Source organism: Cryptomeria japonica, chromosome 9 (assembly GCF_030272615.1).
Source record: "Cryptomeria japonica chromosome 9, Sugi_1.0, whole genome shotgun sequence".
In the NCBI taxonomy this organism is placed as follows: domain Eukaryota; kingdom Viridiplantae; phylum Streptophyta; class Pinopsida; order Cupressales; family Cupressaceae; genus Cryptomeria; species Cryptomeria japonica.
In genome coordinates this window covers 708949248-708961527 of record NC_081413.1, presented here as the reverse complement: position 1 = coordinate 708961527, position 12280 = coordinate 708949248, and positions in this window count along the sequence as shown.

Genomic DNA, 12280 nt, shown 5'->3' with positions numbered 1-12280 from the left:
CTAATACACATTTTCCCATTTCAGCAACCATGGTCTTGCATCTCAACCTGCTTCTGTCAAAATTCCATTAATGTTTCTGTTGTTTCCTTCTTGAGGTCTTCTCACAATCTAATCTTCTTGCTTTGAATCAAGTGCCACCAACTGCATGATTTTTCTCTGTCGTTCATTCTTCCTTGAGCTGCACTCTTCTGATCCGATCCACAAATCATGGGATCCATATTAAATGCACACCTATAGAGACACCTATCTCTACATGACAATCCACCGATATTTGCATGCTTTCCACTTCATCTCCACATGGCATCCACATCGACATCCACCTCTGCTAGTTTTTCTTTATCGGTATGGATTGGATCATCGACCAACTCCTTTACCAGGTTCATCTACCGGTATACTAACACTGTCGGTTAAACCCTCAACCCGGTTTGTCCTCAACCTTGCACTCTCCTTCTCTTCTGGTGGACTACTCAATCGATTAGCACTCTTGCTAACCTGCCTTATGCACATCTGCATCAGATGGAGATTCATTTGCATCTACACCTTGTCCATATTACTGGTGGTCTTACATACTGATAAACACTCTAGATTACACTATGTCATCATCCTTCAACAAAATCCGTCTTCAATCGAACCATTCTCCTCTGTCTGCATCTGCCCAGCCTTGCATTCTTCTTGACCAACTCAGACCATATCTCAGTTGACTTGTCGAAGTGAAAAACCAATCACTCTTCATCTTTACCGGCACTTCAACATGTCTTCTAAGTCAGTCCAGTGCATATCCTAATTTCATGCACTTGAGGCATTCCTTTGATTCACCGATAGATCCGGTGTGAGCCTTCAAACACCTAACTTTGCCTCATCTACCTTATCTCTTGGAACTCAGATGCACACTATGCATAATAGGAAATAAGTTCCACTTACTGGTGGAGTGACACCTATGTTATCTACATCCCATAATGCACTCATGTGATTACCCTTTTTGTGCAGCACATCTTCAAACATGCACATGTGATCTAGTGTGGCCAGATTTATTGTCAGTCATTTCTTCCCATGGTGACTGCATCTTCAACCGGTGAGAGTCCTATTATTCTACAAGCTCATATCATATTGGTGACTTGTTCATTCTTCTCCTCTGGTGTTGATGTGATTTAAGTAATATTCTACCTCTTCATCACAAACAACAACTCAAGCACCTGGCCCATCCTTCTTTTTCACTGGTCATATTCTTGGTGGTTGACAACCACTCACTTGGTTGATCTGTCTTCTCCATGTCAACACATCACTTACCAGTTGACATCCTTTCCTTATCAGTGATACACTATATTGGTAACCTATCCATATCATCCATACAAGTTAGGCACTAACTTGTGTACCGGTGGCTTCAATGGTCATTCATCTGACTGACATCCTCTTTCTTACCGATGTTCTACAACACAAGGTGATATCAGAGATATCTCATCCTATACTCCTCCATGACAATGTTGCATATACATCTCTCATACTAGTAGTCATCCTATACTGGTTGACATCAATGACAACACAATACCAAGAAGGCAATCCAATGTACTTTCCAATTGCTTCACATGGGTAAAATTATATTTCTTATATACCTTGCATATGGCTATAGGTACTCTATCAAACATGTTATTCAAACTCCACCTAGTAACTCCATATTCAATGAATTCTCGCAATTATCATATGACTAATGAAAAATGGAAGAGAATGCAAACAATGGGATCTTAAGAATCTATCCAAGTGGGTCACTTTTTTTCCATGTCGGCACATTGTTTCATTATTTAATAAATAGTAAAAAAATTAATCTATATGTAAAAAATTTAATGTGTATAAGAGTATGTGGAATATCTGGACCTTCTATTATTTTAACAAGAGTATGTAGACCTTCTATTGTTAATAAGGTAAATAAATATGGAGAAAGGGAAATTTCACAACTAATTCAAATCAAATGTAAGTCATAATAAATGAAAAATGCACTTGATATCTCATAAAGTGTTGCAATATTCTTGGAGGCCACTGGAGTCCACATATACTGAAACACCCTATGAGGCTCCAAAAAACTTATGAGAAGAAGTCTCGATGATGCTTCATTGAAAGATGATTGTTCAAGCATGTGAATTTTATGAGATTAATGGTCACATCAATGTGGTAGAGTTGTTGAATGGAAAAATGCAATATTTTTATTTTAGGGGTCTAATTTCTTGCCAAACTAGGCCCCACCTATCAATATTCAATACCTTTGACAAGTTCAAAAGTTACAAATGCAAAAGTATCTTGTTTTAGTAAAACATATACAAGCCACAGTGATTGAACCTGTTGGCAATTGACACTCATTGGATTCATATGTTGTCATTGATGGCAACATGGCAACATGGTAACTTGGCAACAAGATTCATAAGGAAGCATACACTGGCATTAGGAGGCATTCACTGACAGACACTGGCATTGGAGTATCCAGGGTTACACCGGCATCCAGCACTTCAGTGAAGCCAACATCAGTCTTGGACCCGAAGGAATTTTTATTTGTAAAATCATTTTATAATTATTATATAAGGCCGACATTGTATATCTTTTGTAATGAATTGTAAGTCGACATAAGGCATATTATTTTTGAAGGGTATATAGGTCAGTTTGTTAAGGTCATTATAAAAGTGATGTGACATATTGTAATAAGGATATAGGAGACTGTGTAATGCGAAGTATATGTATGTAGATCATTTGTATGCGAATGTTATATCATGCAATGATCTGTAGATAGTTTTGAAAGCATTCTTGGAGGAGAGAAGATACCGATAGAAGTGTTCAGGGTTTATGAACCAGTACAAAGAAGAGAACTATAACTGGAACTCTTTTTGGCATAGCAAATGCATTTTGTGAGTTCATTATTACTGTTTTATTTCAGCAGAAGCTTGTAGTCAATGAGACTCTTTTGTGATGAGCAGTGTGCCTTCCTGCATGTGTAGGCCCCCATTTTATGCAATATCTTTCATATGGCCAGTGAACTAATATTGTGGGTCACAAATCCCACCGTGGTTTTTCCTCTTTGAGTTTTTCCATGTATAAATTATGTGTGTTATGGTGTTCATTTATGTGGATGGTTTGTTTTCTTCAAGTTATATGTTTCTTCATTTGTCAGTTTATATGTGTATGTTATAAAAGGACAAAATCATATCTTACTGGCAGAACACTGATTCACCCCCACCCCCCTCTCAATGTTCTTGGATCCCAACAATTGGTATCAGAGCCTGGTTCCTCGGAAGAAGTAAGATCCTGAAACTAGAATCATTGAACATGGCTATGGAGAAGAAACTTGAGATGGCTCTTGAGGATTACGATGCTGAAAGGGTGAAGAACTTAAAATTGCAAGATGAATCAAATTTTGCTAATGAATTCATTCTTGTCCTGCAAGAAAGGTTATCATCAACTCAAGCTAAGAGAAAGGAACTTTTACAAAACCAAGATGATGAAGAGAAAATGCACTTAAGGAACAATGTCAGAAACTGAGTCAAGCAAACATGCTCATGAAGAATGAAATGCAAGACCTAACTATGAGGTTATCAAAAGATATTGAGGACACAGAAGAAAGAATAAAATCTTGTTATATCTCTGACGAACAAATTTGATGAATGTGGTAGATTGACTCATGAGAATAATCTGTTGAGAACTGATTTGGTACACTCCTAGAAGAATGAACGGGAGCTTGAAAGACAATTAACTACTCTGAGAGATGATCTAACTACTGCAAGTGAGTATAAAGGAAAAGTTAGGATTAGTGTTGCATAGTTGGATGACTTATTGAAAAGACAAAGGCAAAATGATGATTCTAGAGGACTTGGATTTGCACAAGGTGAAATCTCTAGTACTACAAATGAAGATCAGTCAACCGGTATGCATAACTCATCAGACTAGAACTGGTAAGACAATCTAATGCTTATAAATTCAATAGTAGATGCTTTGTTTGTAATAAATTTGGGCATATGGCTAAACAATGTAGAAATAGAGAAAATCAAAACTACAATTTTGTTCCTGATCAATGCACAAATTGCAAGAAATATGGTCATAAATCAAAATATTGCAGAATGAATGTCAAATGTCATGCATGTGGAAAGTTTGGTCATTTGGATAATCAATGTAGGTCAAGGAATGACACCGGATATGTTAAAGCAATTCAAAAGAAGAATGTTACATGTTATGCATGCAACAAAATAGGTCATATTGCTAAGTACTACAGAAGCAAGACTCAACCAATTAGCAATGATAAAGAAAATGAGAAAGGAAAGCAGAAGGTAGATGAAATACAACAAGATCACACCAAAAGATGGGTTAGAAAGTATGAAGAACCAAGTGGAGATGAATCTACACTAGTAACTCCACCGGTAGAACAAAGCATTCCTGCATTGGTAGGAAATTCCACCAGTAACTGAGGCATACGCCTTAGGGGTTGGCAAATTTATTGCAAATCTTGCATATTCCTCAGAGGAGATCTGAAAGAGATCTAAAAGAGATCTGGAGAGTTATCTTAATCATTAATGAAGGTTCTACCCAACATAAAACTATGAAACCGACATCCGGTAGGGTACATCACGAAGCATTTATGACAATGAAGGATTAGGGTTTACTCACTGATAAAAGGAGAAAGTGAATTCATTTTCACTCACCCAGCATTCAAGCAATCCAAAGTGAAGCAAAGGTGAACCTTAGGCGATTAACAACAAGCAAAGGCATTCTAAAAGGATTTCCAGCAATCATCTGAGAAGCAATCAAATCTTCACACTGGTGATCATTTTCAAGTATTTCTTCAAAATGGCATCTAGATCATCTACTCCTACTTTCATTGCAAATCTCACCATTGTTGAAGTTAAGGATAGGCTGAGACCCATTTTCAAGGAAGTTCCCCATATAGCTAAGAAATAAGACTCTGCAGGCGCATTCTCTAGGGTTCCTGATGGTGTGATGTATGTTGAAGATGTAAGGGCATATATTCACTACACCTTGGAGGATCTAGGTATAGAAGAGATAAAGGGAATGTATCAATCTATGATACTGGGAAGCTCCAGAACAATCAAGCTGAAATATAAGATCAACAAGGATCTAGGGTTAACCGGTATCTTATACATCCTAGAATTCAAAGATGAGGTGATCAGATATGTTTTGAGCAGGGTTCACAATGAGTTCATTTGGCTAGATCGGCCCTACATGATCACAAAGGAAGCAATTCAAGCAGTCACCGACTTACCCAAAGTCGGACAAGAACCTGGCAAGAAAATTTCCAACACATAGGTTGAGAAGCTCACTGGTGCAACCCATGATGAAAGATCAATGAGGATCAACACAATCAATGACATAGATGTGAAGTTTGTCGACATGATCATCGATTATAAGGTAACTCAATCTAGTCGACTGAACTCTATTGCCAGTTCTTGCATTCATGTTGCACACCAAATGCTAAGGAAAAATGCAAAATATGACTTATGTGAATGGCTGAGAAGTGAACTAATGTTGAATCTTGGAAAGATTAAGAGTGTTAAGAAAGGAACTTTTAGGTTTGGAAATCTCATTGTTTGTTTAATGCTTTACTTCATAAATGAGCTACCTGGTCTAGGGAAGAAGCGTTGGGCTCATGACATACCGGTAGGTATGCAAATCAAGGAAGTAATCACCGATCTTGGTACCGGCAAGGATGAAAATCTTTGGGGCTACTTCAAAACATTTCAGGAAAATATGAGATAGAGGGAAAGAATATCAAAGCACATTGTGGAGAAGTACTCCAATGATATTTATTTTATGGTGAACACTGATGAAACTCTTATGGAGGCAGTAGAGCCTAGGACCATATGGGTCACTGATCTTGGATATGAAGTGGATGATAGCATTTTTGAGCTTTATGCACAAATGTTGCTTAAAGCTCCATTGGATGATAAGACGGAATACTTTGGTACTGCTGAGGAAAAGGCTCTTGAAGACAAGATTGTCTTCGACAGGAAAAGAAGAGAGAAGAAAATCAATAAGATGCTTGCATTTTTACAGAATGTAATCCATAAGATAGACACTAAATTGGGTTCTGGATCCAAACCGGCAAAGGAACCGGCAATGGTTAGTGCTCCTAAGGCAAAGAGGCCTGAAACTTTCATTTCTTTTGTCACTTTTGACTCTAATCCAGAGGATAATGAACCTCTAGCATTCAGAAGGGTACAAAGAAAGAAAGTTGACCAACCTCTAGTAGAGGAGAAGAAGGTGGAGCCAAGGAGGAAGCTTGTGAGAAAAGTAACAAAACCTATTGCACCCCCACCTCTGGCAAGGAAACCTATTTAGAAGAGGAAACCAATCACATCCACTCTGGCAACCCCCAGCAAGAAGAAGAAGAGTGATGATGCTACTGAATCCAGTAAGGCTACAATGACCTGTGTTGAATTGATTGATGAAATAACAAAGGATAGAATTTTAAAGAATGTATCCATTTATTATGAAGATTTAGAGGATAATGAGCAGAATGAGATGGAAGAGGCAATTTTGTTACACATAGATATATATAAGAAAGCCTTAGTAGAAAATTGAAGGAAAATTGATTCGTATTGAGAATTGTTTGAAACAGTGTACAAATATCTATAGGGTCTGTTGTAACATAGAAACTCTTATAGCAAATGTAGATAGTAGATTAAATGAGTTACATAATAAGTTTGCTAATATTGCAAATTCTTTTGATGGGTTAACCTCACTAACAACATATGTTGATGGACAAATTTTGTCTTTGGAGAACCAAATTTTTTCTTTTGAAAAGGAAAGAGACAGGATCATTTTGATGAATCAATGATGAACAGTTAGTACCAAACTGGTACTGAGAGGGGGGGTGAATCAGTACTGAGAAAAACACTTTTCTCTGAACCGGTTTGACTGAGAACATTGGAAAGCAATAATACCTGTCTAATCCAGATTACTACCGGTTAAACACAATGAAAGACATAAACCGGTAAGTGAGCTTTCCACACAATCTAACATCTTATTTCCACTTCACCCATACGCATACACTAGTAAAACTTCAACTGAAATGTAAAGACTTACTGGTTCAACATGCTTTACCACTTAACAAAGAATAACAAAGCATCACATGAAAATTATCACACATAACACACATATTTTTCACGTGGAAACCCAACTGGAAAAAACCACGGTGGGGATGAATACCCACAAGCTATTCATTGAACCCTTTTGAAGTCCACTCTATTAGGAGCCTAGTCTAATTAAAGACTTTATAATAGGTTCTGTTAGGAACTGATCCTGCTAGGGATCACCTGGTTAAGGGATGGCTAAAATACCCAGTTAAGGGTTAAACCCTGTTAAAGGTTACCTTGTTAGAGGATTTTTAAAACTCAATGATTTTGAGTCACCCTGTTAAAGGATTTACAGCAAGCCTGTTAAAGCTACACTGTTAAGGGATTTTCCAACTGTTGAAGTGGGTAGAGGTCAACAGGTATTACAATGATCTAGTAACAACACTCAATGCCAATGTAGATCAGCTTTAGTTCCTTCCTTCTGCAATCACACTTTGTAGGTATCTATTCTCTTATCTGGTCTAGCAAGAATCGTGTATCTTTTCACTTAGATACACACACAACATTTGCCAACAACCTCAAAATGAAAAACAACATCGACCTTATAGGAAACAGATAGGTCGGTAGCATAAACCCTAAACCCTAAACATTTAGGTTAAGCAATTCAGTTGGTTCAATCCTAACTATTGATCATATTGCATTAATTACAACAGTATTCAACAGATCTCAAGACATTCTCCAATGTTTGTTCTTCACCACTTCTTGGAGGTTGATAACCCATCACGCATTCTCCACCATTTACAAAGACTTCGCACATTCTCGAGGTAGATAGTATCAATCTCCTTCATGCAATATTCTTCATGTGCACAAGGCTAATGTGGCAACACAATTTTTTCTTCATTATAATGCTAACTCATCACATGATGTCATCGATTGAATCACACAGGCATAGAACACTTCAACCAGAAACCCTAAAGGTAAGACTACCAACCAGTAGTCATACCATATGAAACCTTGATACAAAACATTCCATATATTGGTTCACATTCCAACATACCAGTTCACTTGGACAAACATACCGCTTCACTTTTTCACATATACCAGTTCACATTTCAACATACCGGTTCACTTGGACAAACATACCGCTTCACTTTTTCACATATACCGGTTCTCTTGCAAGTGCTTACTTCAATATACCTATTCACTCTTCATCATATTGACATCAATGACAACATACAATATCATCATGTCAACATACTCTGCAGATATGCCAACAATCTCCCCCTTTGGCATTGATGGCAATATACAAAGATATCTTTGAGCTTCACATCTTCTCCCCCAAAAATACATATATCTTATCTACTTCACATCTTCTCCCCCTTTGACAACAATGCCAAAGTGAAGGCATAAGCATCTATGTTCTACTATGTTGCTCCCCCTAAGGAGTAGCATCCTTCAACACACCAATCCTGAGAAAAATATATCAATGTAAGTCCTGATTGATGTGGAGCACACACCTTTAGTTCACCTCTTGAAGGGGCAGCACCCCTAATTCACCTCTCAAATAGGTAAAGGTAGCCTTCGGTAGAGGCTTGGTGAATATGTCTGCTAATTGCTCCTTACTGGAAACATGTTCCAGTACAACTTCTTTGTTCTGAACCTTTTCCCTTAAGAAATGATACTTAAGCTCAAAGTGCTTCATTCTAGAATGTAAAACTAGATTCTTGGAGATGTTAATCGCACTTGTGTTGTCACAAAATATACTTACCGGTTCAGATACAAGAACTTTGAAGCCATTTAATACATGCTTCATCCAAATTGTCTGGGTGCAGTTCATAAATGTTGCAACATACTCTGCTTATGCTATAGACTGAGAGATACAGCTCTGTTTCTTACTCATCCATGAGTAGTCTTCCACCAAGAAAGAATTCATCACTGGTTGTGCTCTTTCAGTCATCCACATTACCAGCCTAGTTAGCATATGTAAACTCTTTCAAGTTGAAATCATTATTGTATGGATACCATAATCCATAGTCAATAGTTCCCTTCAGATATCTCAGAATCTGCTTGACTGCTACCAAGTGGGATTCTCTTGGGTTTTTCTGGAACTATGCAGCAATGCCCACTGCATGTGCAATGTCCGATCTACTGTGTACTACATAGTGCAATTTACCAATCATTGATCGATATTCCTTCTCATTTACCAACCCTAAATCATCCTCTTTAGATAATTTACAACCGGTCACCATTAGTGTACCAACCGGTTTGTTGTCTTCCATGCCAAAGGTCTTCAACACCTCTTTGACATATTTGGAGTAAGTGATAAAGATTCTATCTTTCATTTGTTGAATCTTTAGTCCAATGAAGAACTTAATCTCCCCTATAAGTGACATCTCAAACTCCTTTTTCATCTCATCTGCAAAATCATGACTCATCTTGTCATCTCCTCCAAAGATTATGTCATCAACAAACACCTCACAGATTAGAATCTGATCTCCTTCTGACTTCAGGTAGATATTAATATCCTCATTTGTTCTCTCAAAACCAATCTTAACAAGATGGGAGTGCAAGTGTTCATACCATGCTCTAGGTGCCTGCTTTAGTCTATACAAGGCCTTATGTAGCCTACACACCATGTCACTGTCTTCTAATAGGGCAAACCCATATGGTTTCTCTATATACACCTCCTCTTCTAGCATTCCATTCAAGAATATAGACTTTACATCCATTTGATATACTGTGAATCCCTTGAATGTTGCATATGCAAGAAGCATACGAACTCCTTCCAATCTAGCTACTGGAGCAAAGGTTTCTCCATAGTCTTCTCCTTCTTCTTGGGCATGTCCTTTACACACCAATCTGGCTTTGTTTCTAACCACTGAGCCATCTTCATTTAGCTTATTCTTGAAAACCCATTTGGTGCCAATGACATTTTTATGCTTTGGTCTGGGTGCCAAAGACCATGTACCATTCTTTTCTATCTGGTCAAGTTCCTCTTCCATTGCCTTGGTCCAATCTTCATCTTTATGTGCCTCTCTGAATGTTTTAGGCTCAAATTTAGAGATCATGCAAGAGTTTTCCCTAATCTTTCTTCTTGTAAGAATTCCTGCATCCTTGTCTCCTATGATCTGCTTTGGATCATGATTCAGCTTTACATACCTAGGAATGATCTTAGTTGTTTCCTCTTGCTTTTCTTCTTCATCCTCATCTTCATCAACATCAGCATCTACCGGTGTAGGAGCACTATTACTGGTGCTTGGTTGTTTTGTAACTGGTTCCCAGAAGGTTTCTATGGGTTCATCTCATACTTGCTCCTTGTCGGTTTCCTCAGATTTCTCAGAGGTTTCATCAACTCTAACATTGATTCTTTCAACAATTCGTTGAGTCCTATTGTTGAAACATTTGAGAGATTTGCTCTTTAAGGAATATCCTAGGAATATTCCCTCATCACATTTAGCACCAAACATGCTCTGATGTTCACTCCTCTTGATATAACATTTACTACCAAACACTCTGAAGTAGCTTACCACTGTTGTCTTACCGGTCCAATACTCATAATGTGTTTTGTCCTTACCCTTTTTGATGAGTACCTGGTTCATTATGTAGACTGCAGTGCTCACTGCTTCTCTCCAAAAGGTGTGAGCAACCTTTCCTTGGATCAGCATAGTTCTAGCTGCTTCAACCATAGTCCGGTTGTTTCTCTCTACTAGGCCATTCTGTTGTGGAGTCCGGGGGGGTAGACAGTTGCCTCTTGATGCCATTATCTTCACAGTATTTGTTGAATTCATCGGAAGTGAATTCTCCTCCTTGATCAGTTCTCAAGAACTTAATCCTCTTACCGCTTTCTTTTTCTACAAGTGCTCTAAAGGATTTGAATTTTCCAAAAGCTTCATATTTGTCCTTCAAGAATGTGACCCACATCATTCTTGAGCAATCATTAGTAAGAATCATAAAATACATATCTTTCTGCACACTCCTAGTTTTTATAGGACCACACAAATCAGTATGCACAAGATCAAGTAAATTGTCTACAGTGAAAGGTTTACCTTTGAAGGTTGAGGAGGACATTTTCCCCAGTTGACACTCTCTCCACAAAGGATTCTCTAGTTTGCTCAGCATAGGCAATCCTTTAGCTGCCTTGATCTTACTGGCCTTCACAATATTATCATAGTTTACATGGCAGAGTCTCCTATGCTATATCCATCTATCCTCAAACTTAGCCATTAGACATGTACTGACATTAGCATTTAGATGAAATAGGTTACCTTTGGTTTGCATACTAGTAGCCATCAGTTCACCATTCTTTCCTTTGATTTTGCACACTCCATGTCTAAATTCTAGAGTGAGTCCATTATCATTCAATTGAGCAACACTCAAAAGGTTGTGTCTGAAACCTTATACCCACTTCTTCTTCCATTTAGAGAGATGGACCCTCTGCCTTTTACCATACATGGTGCATCATTACCAAAATGAACCACACCACCATCATACTCTTCCAGAGATAGAAACTTACTCTGGTCACCAGTCATATGGTGAGAATAGCCACTGTCAATAATCCACTCATTGGAATTATCAAAGCGGGAGATAAGAGCCTTCTTGTGTGATACATCTTCCTTGACCACTACAAACACAATATATTTATTTTCTTCATCTTCTAATTCATCATTAGTGACACCTTCATCAACTACTACAAAACAGTTTCTTTGGTTTCCTCCTTTGAACTTCTTGAACCTCTCTGGTTTGTCCTTGTTGTCACCATTAGGGCAGTTTACAGCAATGTGTCCTATCTAGTTACAAGAAAAACATTTCAAAGGAAGCTTTCCTTTGTATTTACTAGTTCCCTTGGGAAGTCTCTTGGCAAGAAGAGCTTCAAATTCTATCAGGATCTCCTCATCATCCATTTCTCTACTTTGTCTTGGTTCACCATTGGTACTAGCTTCTTTGCCTTTTCTAGATGGTGCAGCAGATGCTCTGAAGGTTGATTCAATCTTCTGAATACTACCATCATAATTATTTAGCTCATAAGTTGTTAACTTTACAATGATGGAGTCTAGGGATAGCTTTGTCTTGTCTACAAACCTCAACTCCTGAATAGCAGCAACCCTTATTGCATAGACCAGTAATAAGGATCTCAAAACTTTGCTAACAATTGTGGAATCTTCCATTTTACCACCTACACTCTTGATATCTCCAACAGTAGTTTTGATTCTTATTTC